This window comes from Castor canadensis, chromosome 1 (genome assembly GCF_047511655.1).
Source record: "Castor canadensis chromosome 1, mCasCan1.hap1v2, whole genome shotgun sequence".
NCBI lineage: Eukaryota > Metazoa > Chordata > Mammalia > Rodentia > Castoridae > Castor > Castor canadensis.
This window is the reverse complement of record NC_133386.1, coordinates 190,748,401-190,762,059: the sequence shown is the minus strand read 5'-3', so window position 1 is coordinate 190,762,059 and position 13,659 is coordinate 190,748,401. Positions and strand designations below refer to the sequence as shown.

Sequence of the window (13,659 nt, the reverse complement as noted above, 5' to 3'; positions counted from 1 at the left end):
GTTTGCATAAAATTCTTCTGTCTTCTTGGGAGGATAATGATCACTGGATTTGGTGACTACTCTAAGCAATGGTAAATTCATTGCAAAATGCTTACTTAACTATCCATATCTGTAAAGTTTTTTTTTATTTTCAAATAAAGTCACATTTTTATGTTCTAGTTGAAGATATATTTTTAGGGACCAGAATTTAGCATACTAAAGTATGACTAAGAGTAGTGATAATTTATGTTGAATATTCTAAGTAATTCAAATTCTTTATATATATACCAATCAAGATCAGAAGGTATAATGGGAAAGTTGAAGTAACAACAAGAGAGAGATCTGGGATATTAGAAGAGAAAACACACTCAGAATTTCTAGTCTCAAAAGTATTTGGGCAGAGACAGAGAAGGAAATTGGAAAATAAAAATAAAACATAAAAATTAAGAAAAGAAAACAAAAGAACTAAAGCAAAAGAAACATGGAGACTAAAACAAGTTTCCCATTTGTCTTGTATTAGCTGTATTTACTCTTTTTCATTGGCTGAATTCAACCATATAATCATACAAGCAAATACTTGGAAGAATAATGAGGTTAACGATGGTTATACATCACATTCACAAATCTTTCATTCCATTGTTCAAGAAGGCTCTCTACTCAATGTCAAAAAAGGGATAAAAGATTGATCTTCAAAATAGACATAGAAATTGATTTAATGTATTCTTATATATTAGAGATCTTAACTTATCCTATAAAACAAAGCTCTCTTAATATGATCTGAGTTTTTAAGATAATTTATTATTCATGAAAAATATAGGAAAAAAGTTATTTTCTCTATGCTTTTGCAAAATGACAAATCTATTAGGAAAGTGTCTCTGAGTTCTCAATAATTTGCCTCATGCCTATAACTTAACTAGCACTCTTTTCAGGGCCTGTATGATGTCCTTGTTCCTCAGAGTGTATATAATGGGGTTCAAAGTTGGAATCAAAATGGTGTAGAAAAGGGACAGCAGTTTCCCAACTCCCTCAGATTGATGTTTTTTGGGTTGTAAATAAGCTATACTAGCTGTTCCATAGAATAAGATTACAACTGTCAAATGTGAAGAAGAGGCAGAAAAAGCTTTAGCCCTCCCTCTGGTTGAGGACATTTTGAGAATGTTGTTGATAATTTCACCATAGGACACAATGATTAATAGAAAGGGAACCATGACAAACACCAATGTGACAATATAGACTGCTATCTCATTCACAAATGTGTCACCACAAGCTATATTGAGTACTGGAGGGATATCACAGAAGAATTGATTAATTCTGTTAGATTCACAAAATGACAAAGAGAAAATCTGTTATGCTTGCCCAATTTCAACTAGAATTCCAGTGATCCAGGAGGCAGTGACTAGTTGCACACAGACCTTGTAGTTCATGACTAGAGAATAGTGCAGAGGTGACAGATGGCCACATACTGGTCACAGGCCATGGCTGTGAGGAGGAGGCACTGTGTCCCTCCAAGCACAAGGACAAAGAACATTTGTGTAGAACAGGCATACAAAGAAATACTTCCTTTTTGGGTGCAAAGGTCCAGGAGCATTCTTGATATAGTGGCTGTTACATAACAGATGTCCAAAAAGGAGAAATTACTAAGGAAAAAATACATAGCTGACTGAAGAGCAGGATCAATTTTTGTTAATAGTATTATAATACTATTGCACATCAGAATAGTCAAGTACATGAGCAAAAAAAATCCCAAAAAGAATCTATTGGAGATGAGGGCTATCAGAAAACCCCAAGAGAATGAATTTCATCATTGCAGTGGTATTTGAGTTTTCTGCTCTAATTTGCTCTCCATCTGCAGACATGGTAAATTCAAGGTTGCTAATTAATTCAACTTTGGAATTACATTTCCCTCCTAAATTACTACAATGAGATGTGTGTGTGTATATATATATATATATATATATACTCATATAAATCTAGTAATTATCTTCCATTGTTACCTAGCTCTATTTCTATGAAATGAAATTTGAAAGTTCAGAAATGAAATGACATGCTAGTAAAATAAATGCACTTCAAGAAGTAAAACCTAGTATATTTTAATAGACATGATTATAATGATACCAAGAGAACTGAAAACTAGAAATTATTATTTCAAGCATTTTAGGAGTAAATAAGATTTCACTATTTTACCCTACAGTTTGGGTTTTTTTTTAATTGTTTTTACATTTATTCATATGTGTTTACATTGTTTGGGCCACCTCTCCGCGCTGCCTCCCACCCCCATCCATCCACTTCCCATCCTCCCCCTTTGCTTCCAAGCAGAACCTGCTCTGCCCTCTTGTTCTCTGATTTTGTTGAAGAGAAAACATAAGAGACAATAAGAAAGATAGCATTTTTGCTAGTTTGAGATAAGGATAGCTATACAAAGAGATTTCTAGCATTGCTTCCATGCACATGTGTATTACAACACACATTGGTTCATCTCTCCCAGACCTCTTCACTACTTCCTGGTCACCTTTCTATAGTGGCCTCTGCCAGTTTAAGATTACTTTTTTAGCCCCTGTACACTCAAGTTTTAGGTTTCCTTCCCTTTCTCTATTTCTCCCATGCGTGTTTTCCCCTTAGTGTGTGACCCATGTGCAATAATATTACTGCATTTGTTTTAGGACTATAGTGTACATATGAGATTTCAATTATGTAACAAGCTATTTCTTTCTTGTTTTTTTCAGTTATACTATTTTAATCTACATTGGTTATCATACTTTATCATCTTCAAATACTGAACCTTCCTCTTAAAGATTTCATTACATTGCTTTTCAAAATGAGTTTTAAGACTCCCATATTATATTCCAAATTAGAATCAAATTTCTTAAATTGTTTCTGAGAGAAAATGAATCCCTTAGTATGGGTTTAACTTTTTTTCCAGTCCCATATCGTACAATAAATATGGAACCAATAATCTTAATGTACTGTTCTTTAGCATTCCCTAGTAAGGTCTTAGATAGCTAGTATCTGATAAACATTAACTAATCTTTGACTTAATTAATAAATATGACTAATTCCTCATATTGTTTTTGTCATATTTTTCTTTTCCATAGGAAATTCTCCATTGTATATAATTCCTTATTACCAAATGCAACTCCTTTTCTCTATAGAATTGTCATCTTTTTAAAGCACAATTTTGACAAAAAAAAAACCCTCAACATGATTTACTCTGGCCATGTAAATAAGTCACCATACCACATAACAGGATTTAATAAACAAGTAAGACAAAATCAAAGATCTCTGACTCCTTTATATTAATATCATCCAAATTGAAGAAATCTTCACTGCTTGATAATTCCTGTTATATTTTCTTAACGCCTGTTCTCCAACTTTCCAAATTGTGATTTTTTTTTCTTATCTTCTGTGCCTGTAAACCTTCTAACCAAGTCAGCTCATGCTTTTACCTTAATATGTTGATCAACAAAAGTATTCATCCAAATATTTTTCTCTTATTTCTGTTTTCTTCAGTATAATATTCAAGTTTATCACGAATTATTTCCATTGGTAAAGTCATTATCATTATCATTGTTTGACACATCTGCTATTATTTGACTTTATATTTAAAATGTTAAGAGACATATGAATTACTTAAGTCATTTACTTATTTTCATATAAAGAACACAATTTCATGATTTCCTTTTACTACTTTAGAATTCTAGTAAATTAGTCTAACAGCACTGATATATATTTACCTTTATAAATTTGCATGAAGCAGTTTAAGAGGGTAAAACTAATGTTTAACCTACAAATTTTAACCACTTTTGTCATTAAGCCACACTATTTTTGCTTGCTTTATACATCTAATTACTCTTAAGTAGGAATGGTCATGCTCACCTTGGGAACATCTTCTCTTGTGTTTCAATTTAATTTCAGGAGATAGCTTTTGTTGATTTATGTTTGGACAAATTATTTAATCTCTTCAGCTCATAATTGACATATCGTTAGCCCACTACAGAGCACGATGTTGTAAGTGTAATACCACTTAAATGGCTGGTATTACTTTACAGAAAAGTTACAATCTTTCTAGTGATTGTATTTAACACCTTTAAACTGAGATGGATTGTCTTCCCTACTTTATTTTTCTTAATTCATACAGCTCCACATCATCTAGAGCTTTAGAAAAAAGTGCCATATGTGTTGTCACATATACATCATATACATTGTCTGATTGGTGTCTTCATTGTTTGGGGGGTTAAGAACCATATTGAAAAACATTTTGATTCTAAATTAATTTTTGTAGAAATTAATGAGTGTCATACTTCTTGACAAAAATCACTATTTTCTTATGATGTTATTTACTTAAGCCTCAGCAAAGTTATGTAGATACTAGGGGAAAAGCCACCTAAAAAATCACTTTTTTAAGAAAGAATATTGAAGACAGAAAAAAGAAATTTTCTTCTCAATACTCTTTTTCTATTTGGACTATTTTCTAAGTTTACATAGAGATGAGAAACTACACAAAGATTCCATTTCACTCCAGCCAGAATGGCTATCACTGAGAAAACTAACGAGTGCTGTCAAGGATGCAGGAGAAAATGATAAATGAGGGAAGACCAATATTCTAGGGTCTCCATAAACTTTGGAATGGATAGAAAATAATTAAAAAGGAATTTCCAAGGAATGGCAATGAGAAAATTGTCATTATAAAACTCTTAGTTATCTATAGTGATCTGAAAGACTGTGTGCAAGTGCAAGGCTGCACACACACTCAGTACATGCACAGAAGGAAATGGCTGAACATGACATGGTAAGTGTAGGCAGTAAAGTTCAGCACAAACTTAGAAAGTTTCTGAAACATATATGCATGTTCTAAATCAATACAAGATTATTCAATAAATGCTCATATAGCTTTACAGACTGCATCTTTGGATAATAACTAGATATGCTGACCAATATCTACTAGATATACTGACCAATATCTGCTAGATATACTGAGAATAGTTATAAAGTCATTCATTCAAGTATTAACAAGAATTTTTTTAATCGCAGGTATATGTGCAGTTTCACACCGTAAGACAAACAGATTCCACAAAATAAGTCCACACAAATAGATAAATAAATAATGGTACAACAATCATTCCTAGAATCCAGAGTTATGATAGTATACTACATAAATTGTTCAGTTTCAAACACAGTAGATGGGATACAAGAAGATAAGAGAAACTGTGACCTATATACAGTGAAAAAATCAAAAACAACTCCAGTAACAGGTTGTTACTGGCAGCCCTACTTTAAGGGATACATATGATGCCAAATAGGGGCTTAAAAGTATAAAAACAAAAGAAGCACTGGCAAAGACAAGTACAGATATAAAGTTGATACATATTTCCCTTTTAAATAACTGAATGCAAATATTTAAAATAGTAATTGAACAAAATAATAAATTACAAATTTTATTTTTGTATGTGTAACAAATTTCTTAAATTCCATATATTACCATCCTTTCCTACAAAGAAACAATCATTTGCATAATTCTCCTAAGTAATACAGTAATTGAGTTTGTAGGTACATATCTTTTTTTTCCTTTATTGTTGTGCTAGGTGGGGGTGTGTTGGAGCATTTACAAAAGTTTTTACAATGTATCAAGTACATAATACATGAATTCATCCCCAACATTGATCTCCTTTAGCTCCTCCTCACCCAATTCCTAGAATAGTTTCAACAGGTATCATTTTTACATTTATATACATGTGTACGCATTTTTTTGCACAATATTCACCCTTGTACCCCCTTTTCCTGCCACCTTCCACTGGTACCAATTCACCCCACTGGGCACCCTCCTAGTCTTCTATTTTATAGGAAAAAAAAAAAAGAAAGAAAGGGAAAAAATGATATTTTTGCATGTTTGAGATAAAGGTATCAATCCAGGGAGTTTCCTTGTGAAATTTCCACATAAATATGTATTATAACCTCAAACTAAGAAGTTGCATATGGTTGACATACTGTTTATACAGAAATGAATATAGAAATATTAAACTGACTAAATCCACCGTAACAAATGCCCAAAACAATGTATACAAATATGAATAAATGAAAAAAAAATGAATCAGAAAAAAAGAAAGGAACTTTATGAGGTACAAAACTCCAGGTATTGAATGGAAGTGGTATATAAATTGCACAACTTGAGTAGACCTGAAAAGCACAAGTAAGTTAAGTTACATGACGAAAAACCCCAAGTAGTCAGTTTTCCATCATATTATATATATTTTTTCTCTACAATTCCATGCCTATGGTCTCATGGGGAGTTTTTTTGTGATCAATTGACTGAAGAAGTAAAAACCTGTGAGTAGTGTATGTAGTTCTGTGTGATATGCAGGAACCATCCTAAAGTAGATCTTTTCAACAATGGAGATACTTTCTGTGATATCCTTGAAGGAAGTGAAGGGATTATTGAAGTCATTTTCATCTAGAGGGAAGAACTCTGTGCAGTACACCTTGTGGTTCATTTAGCTTACAAGGAAATATGGCCAGATAAGTGATTATGTACTCATCTATTGGCTGAAGCTAATGATTCAATTGAATAGAGATTTGGAAGGAATGCAGTTGAAAATTGACCACAAACATGACTCTGGAATAGTAGATTTATATAAATGGTCAAATAAACTGATGATATTTTTATGTCCCATCTGAATGTTTACCAAAGAATGAGCTCAGAAGCTGTGGTTTCTAATTTTCAATTAGTTATTGTGACTTACTCTGTGGACACTAGCTTGCTTATTTCCCTGGTTACCACTCTCCTAGTTCAAATAGGACCATAAAGCAAGTTACTATGGTGATTTGCCAAGAGTTTACACATTGGCCTATCAAGGAACTTCTGACTACATTCCGATTAAAGCCACTGATTCAGTATGTCAGGAGTAAAGCTTAATGCTGAATTTTTACCTTTCCCTAGGATGGTCAGCCTCAGGGTCAACCCCAGGTTGATTATATAGGACCTATACCATCATGTATGTGTACCACATCTCCATTTAAATGTATATTTGTCTATACCACTCAAAAGGTATAGGTGAAATATCTGTTTTTAGAGCAAACACAGGCTTTTATTTAAAAAAATACTGTTTTTGTAATTTTATTATATCTTTTTTCTCCCCAGAGAAATATATTAAAAAAAATAACTTGTCAGAATTCAGTAAAAAATTCTTGTCCATATTTTCAGAATTATTTCTCCCAAATTCTTATTATGTGCCTTTGTAAATTATATTTATTCTGTCAAATTATATGATTTATCATTTAGGAATACTCAATTTGATAAAAACCTGAATCATGTTTAATATTCACTGCTATGTACAGCCTGACATCATTTATAAAGCTGCATACTGCCAAACCAGTTTCATTCTCTAAGAAGTGGTATCTATGGACAGTCATTATTAAAGACAAAATATGTTCTGCGTATGTGTAAATTTCACTTATTTTTCATTACCTACCTGCTCTTAAATACGGTTGTTACAAATACATAGCAGTGAATTATATGATTTCCAGTAAGTGATATGAGTTATTATTAATATTGTATCAATAATAACAGCCTTGTTCAGAAGTTACTTTGAGAATAGATATTTTATATAAAAACATTAGAGAATTACTATTAGAATGATATATCTTAGTGACACATTCATCACTCATATAACTTAAAACAGAAATGTCACTCAACTCATAAGTAATTTAATCTGGAAAACATCACAGTTATAGAATGGATAAGACACAGAGCTAAAAAGACATGCCTCTTAAACTTTAGATATATGTGAAAATAAGTCCTGAAAACATAACCCATGCTATGTTCAAGAGAATTACTTACAAAATAATTTTCTTAGTGCCATTATAACATCCTTGTTTCTTAGACTATATATCATGGGGTTGAACATGGGAGTTACAATAGTATAGAACAGAGAAAGCACTTTGTATGTTATTGCTGAATGACCACTCCTGGGTCTTAAGTATGTGATAATGCTTGATCCAAAGAATAACAACACAACTGCAAGATGAGATGAACAGGTGGAGAAGGCTTTTGTCTGACTTGTGGCTGATGGCAATTTGAGAATTGTAGAAATTATTTTGCTATAGGAGACAAGTATTAATAGAAATGGAACAAAGACAAACAACATAGCCCCCATATAGACCATCATCTCATTCACAAAGATTTCTCCACAGGCTAGATTAAGTATTGGGGGGATATCACAGAAGAAATGGTTGATTTGGTTGGAAGCACAAAATGACAGAGAGAAAATCTGGAAGGTCTGTCCTAACTGGACTGGAATTGCACTGATCTAGGAGCCAGACACCAGCTGGGTACAAACCTTGTGGTTCATGAGTAGAGCATAGTGCAGAGAGTTACAAATGGCCACATAGCAGTCATAGGACATCACAGCCAAAAGAAAACACTCTGGGGCTCCCAGTACAAAAACAAAGCACATTTGTGTAGCACAGTCAAGTAAAGAGATGCTTCTTCTTTGAGTGCCAAGATTCACAAGCATTCTGGGGAGAGAAACTGACACATAACAGATTTCCAAAAAGGAAAAATTGCCAAGGAAATAATACATGGGAGTGTGGAGAGTGGGCTCTACTTTTGTTGTTAGTAATATGGTACCATTTCCCAACAGGATAATGATATAGATGGCAAGAAACAATCCAAATAAAAACCACTGGAGGTGAGAAACATCAGAAAATCCCAAAAGAACAAATTCCATCACTCCTGTTCTATTCTCTTTTGGTTGTTTTAGGTGGTGATTCATCTGTGGAAAGGGTACAATTATATGTTTTTCACTTTACTTTTTGGAAGCCTGTTCTCTAAGTGTATATGGTCATTCAGATCATATCTGAATTTCGTGATCACTCTAATTGTTTCCCAAGTGAGAATGTCACTACTTATATATCCTGCACTTTACTATCTTGGAACCTATAGATTATTACTGTAAAAATTTCCTGAAGTTTCTTTAGACTCATTCCAGAAGCCTTCTGTTAAAGAAAACTATGCCCCACTTAACACAAACACTGGAATAATGGGCAACTATGGAAGACAAATCAACAGATTTGTTGTGGTATCTCTTTTAATTTAGAGCATTTCTCAAAAATTCTATTGTACTTTTCTGTGAATTTTGTCATGTTTCAGCAGCACCACTTCATACATTTTCTTCTAACTTATATTTTTTAATATTTAAACTGATACAAAAAACACAAAAATTGTTTATATCAATGAGATGCCATATTATGTTTTGGTATATGAATAACTGCATAGGAGTTTTATGATGTTCAACATAATTATTTCTTCAAACATTTCTTTTTTATTATAAGATTATAGGGTAATTATTTCATGGCACCAGGAAAATGTTATGAAACAACATTTTTCATAACCTAGTTATATGTTGTAGGTAGAAAATGACTACTTTTTTGATAAAACTAAAAATATACATAGGCATACAAAAACCTGGAGTGTTATACATCAAAATATTGACACTGTTATATCTGTTCAGTTATTGCATATTCTTCCCTTGACTTTTGTGTATTTTTTGAAACGCAATTATTTCTGAGACAAAAATCCCAAACAAATTATATTGAAGAGAAACAATTATTAAATGCCAGAAGGTAGGAATCCAAGAAGCCATACCAGGTGGCCGGCAGTCATGGTGTGAATCCCAAGAGGTCTTAGCTGGGTGACATTGGTCAGGCCCAGTAGTGAATCATGGGTCTTTTCTTTCCCACATTGAATGTCTTTTATCTAACAGTTTCCTCTACTTTTGATGTTTGCTGTGCAATTATTTTAATGGTACTCTACAAATATTAACTGGCAAAAGAGCAAAACTTTGCTAGCAACTTTGATTTTGAATTGCTACCAACTGTAAGAATTTCTGAAACTACAGAAGACACTCTAGAAATCAAGGGCACCATACAATAACAACAACAAAATACCATTCTGATGGACTAAATCTAGATTGCTGTTTTTTTTTTTTTTCTGAACTGTGTTCATTTTTGACTGTCATTGCAAATTTATTTTATCCTTGGGTCTAGAAGAGGTGATATTTCTTCCCAAAGAAAGCAACATTGATATACCCTGAGCACTGTGTCGTGGCTTGGTTTTAAGTGTGCTGATAATTGCCCTTGTCTCCTAACTATTTTGCAGGCTTGGACGAACTCCCCAAATCCACACCACCTAGAAACAGATTTAAATGAGATTATCATTCTTTATTTTTCAAGAAAGTACCCACTAAGTTGCCAAGTAGAGAGCAGGGTGTCACACCCACATTGCTCAACAATATTGAGACTCAACAACCTGAGTCCTGCTCCTCCTTCCATGTTAGGACTACTATGAGTGCTTCATTTAAATATCAATGACAAATAAGCCTGATTTCTTATTCTTCACATACGTGCACACACAAGTAAGGAATTGGGAAAAGATCATTATTTTAAATCAGGAATATAGAAATATGGGTTTTACCTTTAGATTTTAGGTATTTCCCAGTATCTCTTCTTGAGGAAAATTCTCAAAACGATTTCTTCTATCTTCTTGAAATATACAGAAATTTTATCTGCTTATATCAACTCTTCATTTCCTTCTATCACTTGATTTGAACAAAATAGTCTTTATAGTTCATAATGATTAGCAGTTTAAAAATAATGAGAAAACTTTGTTGATTAATAACAAAAAAGTATCTTTGGCAGATATTAGGTGGGAAGTATAAGAGGAATTTATTCAGTAACCGTAGCCTGGGAGTGGGAGTGTGGATCTACATAGAAATAATATGAGAGTAACAGTGGAAAGGCAAGACAGCCAGGGGGTTAAATGATTGAGTGTGCATGCACAAAGCAAGCAAAAAGAGATATTGGCTGTTGCGATAAACTCTGTGTGCTACGTGCAGAATCACAATCTTTGTTGTTCCTTACAAACCAACACTTCGCCTTACATTTTTTAAACAAAATGTATTGATATTCACTAATCAAAGGTGATGTTACAATTTGTACACAGGTTTTGAGTTTACAAGTCTGTGTAAACTGCCTTTTGGATTTGAGTTAGAATTTTAATTCTATTACTTGTTATCTGTGAGATAATGAACAAGTATTTAACATTTCAATATTTATTTCTGGGAATTAAGTGAAATATTTGTAAAATATCTGATCAAAGTGTTTACCTACTGGTGATTACTGTAATAATGATTTGCTTATGCCATAGAGATATAATAACTATGTTCATAAGTTTTCATGCCCAGGAATGTAACAAGCTGCTTAGTATTTTGTTTTTATTTATTGATTTGTTTTTCTGAAATGACATTCTTTCTTTCTTTCTTTTTTCAGGGTCAGAATATGGTAAGTCCAGTAAGATCCCTTTAAAATAAACATTCCTTGTGTTCTTTCTCCAATGGATATAAATTTATTTCCTGAGTTGTTTTATTTTAGATCTCCTATCAAAATTGAACCAACATTGAATACATAAATATGACAATTACTGCAAACTGTTGGATCTACATGATGGTTTATTATAGTATTATCCGTGCTTAAACAGCACACCAGTTAGTATACTTTTCTGTATTTCAAAATGACTCAATGTTTTTTATTACTGCAATGATTTTATTTAAATTATATTAAATAGAATAAGATATATATGTGAACTGTTTTAATAAAATAATGTATTTTAATGTATCTTAAATGTTTGAACTAAAGGTGGAATTAGTATGAAAATAATTCATATTTACCTGTCTTATGTAGGTTGATGTTGAAGTTTCGTATTGAAGTGGGTTTAAATATACTGAAATTTTAATTTAAGTGAAAACATTTGAATTATCAAAAATATCTGATCTTTTAAGCCATTCTGTTCTTTAAAAACATAAAGTTCCCTTTAAATAAAAACCATTTCTGTTTGCAGCACAGAACTCTTCCACTTACACATTTCCATTTTTAATTAAAAGCACCACTTTGGCACCTTCTGATTTGCCTAAAGTTGCCCAGATAAATCTTGCTCCACTCAGAATGCTTTGCCTCAGGCTTTCTGTGGAATTGAGTGCATAGCATGATTTATTTCTTAGACATGAATAGGCTGCTGAGCAATTCTGTTGAGATCATTCAAAAGTAATACAGTGACAATTATTACCTTGTCCATATTACATTGAACTCTGAAACATGTCTTTCCTCCTCAATAATGGATTTCCTGGTAAATATTCATAAACAAGTAGAGACCTCACTGGATTCCAGATTTCTCAGGTCACTGATGAGATACTGCTCCATTATGTTCATTAAACAGTGATTTCTAAAGTTTCTTGTTAGCAATAGAAAAAAATGTCTGTGAGGTGAACTCCCATAATACTGTGATAATATGGCAATTAGGAACGTTAAGTGCCATTTCAGAAGCCATGAGCCAGATTACATGGAAGATTGAAGAGTAAGTTTTGGTATCTCACACAGGAATTGGATGTGGCTTAGTACAGAATGGTAGTAACATGTCAGCCAGAAATGAGTTGTCACAGGTGCACATCCAAAAAGAACTGAGCTGGAAAGTGCTAAAAAGCCTCAAAACAAATACACTGTAGTAATGATATGGATAAACAGATCTTCACTAGAAGATCTAGTAGACTAGAAAAACCAGGGAAGAGACTCAAATACAAAGTGAGTATTATAAAATATGCATACTAAGCAAAATGTATATACAAGCAAATGTAGATGCCTGAGTAGTGTTGAGGAAAAACCAAATGGCACAAGAGGAAACATTAAATGTTTTACAATTTAAATATCTTAGAAAGTGAAATAATGAAATCATTCAAGAATTTTTTACAATTTTGTAACTAGGAAAGCTAATATATTATCAAAATTTATACTATATGACATGAGCTAAGCACACAGTAAAATTAAGTAATTTTGCATGGTAAAAAAAGGTATCAAAATTACAGTGAAAAACTAGTGATAAAATGATTAAAAAATATTATATCCCAAAAAATGATTTGTGATTTTTAATAGTACTTTAATTTTCAAGAAAAACTCTAAACTGTAAATAGTAAAAGAGTAAAATGAACCCTATTCAGTAAAAATATGAAAACTGGTGCATTTCAAAAAATTTATATCATCCTCCTTGTGCATTATATATGAGGATAGAAATCTGTTCTCATTCACTAGTCACATTGTTTATTCTTTGTTAAATTTATACAGTAACAAAATATTGCATCTTTGTTTTTATTGTAAAAAGAATAAACAATGTGAGCCACATGCAGTTTTTCTCCCTCAAATGCAGACTTAATTTGTATATCTTTATCTATTATTTTCACTTTCACTGCTACTGAGTGAATCTCCTTAGGAATTTAATAATAATTTATTTTCTCTCTCTTTCTGTCCCACACACACACAACACCTTCTCCTGGAACCTCCCTTCCCTTCATCTCTCCTTTTTTCCCTCCTTTCCATTTTATTCCTTCTTTTCTGAGACACTGCCTAACTATGTTGCCCAGTCTGGCTCATACTAAGAACCCCTCTGCCTCAACTTCTTAAGGTCTGAAATTCCAGGCATGCACCACCACAAAGGGCAAGTATTACATATCAAAGTTATGTTAGTACAGGGAAGCACACTTTAAATTAGCTCTTTGTTATGTCTCCTTTAAAATGGGCACACAGAGAGCATAACTTTCTTATTTACATCTGAAGGATACAAAACTATCTGAGAACCTTGAATAC

The 13,659-nt window shown here is 32.5% G+C and overlaps 2 pseudogenes; both read right to left on the bottom strand.

Annotated features, from left to right (window-relative positions):
• Positions 1 to 881: 881 nt before the first annotated feature.
• On the bottom strand, positions 882 to 3,726 carry LOC109702269 (olfactory receptor 10AG1-like; annotated as a pseudogene).
• A 4,076-nt stretch (positions 3,727 to 7,802) lies between these two features.
• On the bottom strand, positions 7,803 to 8,744 carry LOC109676788 (olfactory receptor 10AG1-like; annotated as a pseudogene).
• Between the last annotated feature and the right edge of the window lie 4,915 nt (positions 8,745 to 13,659).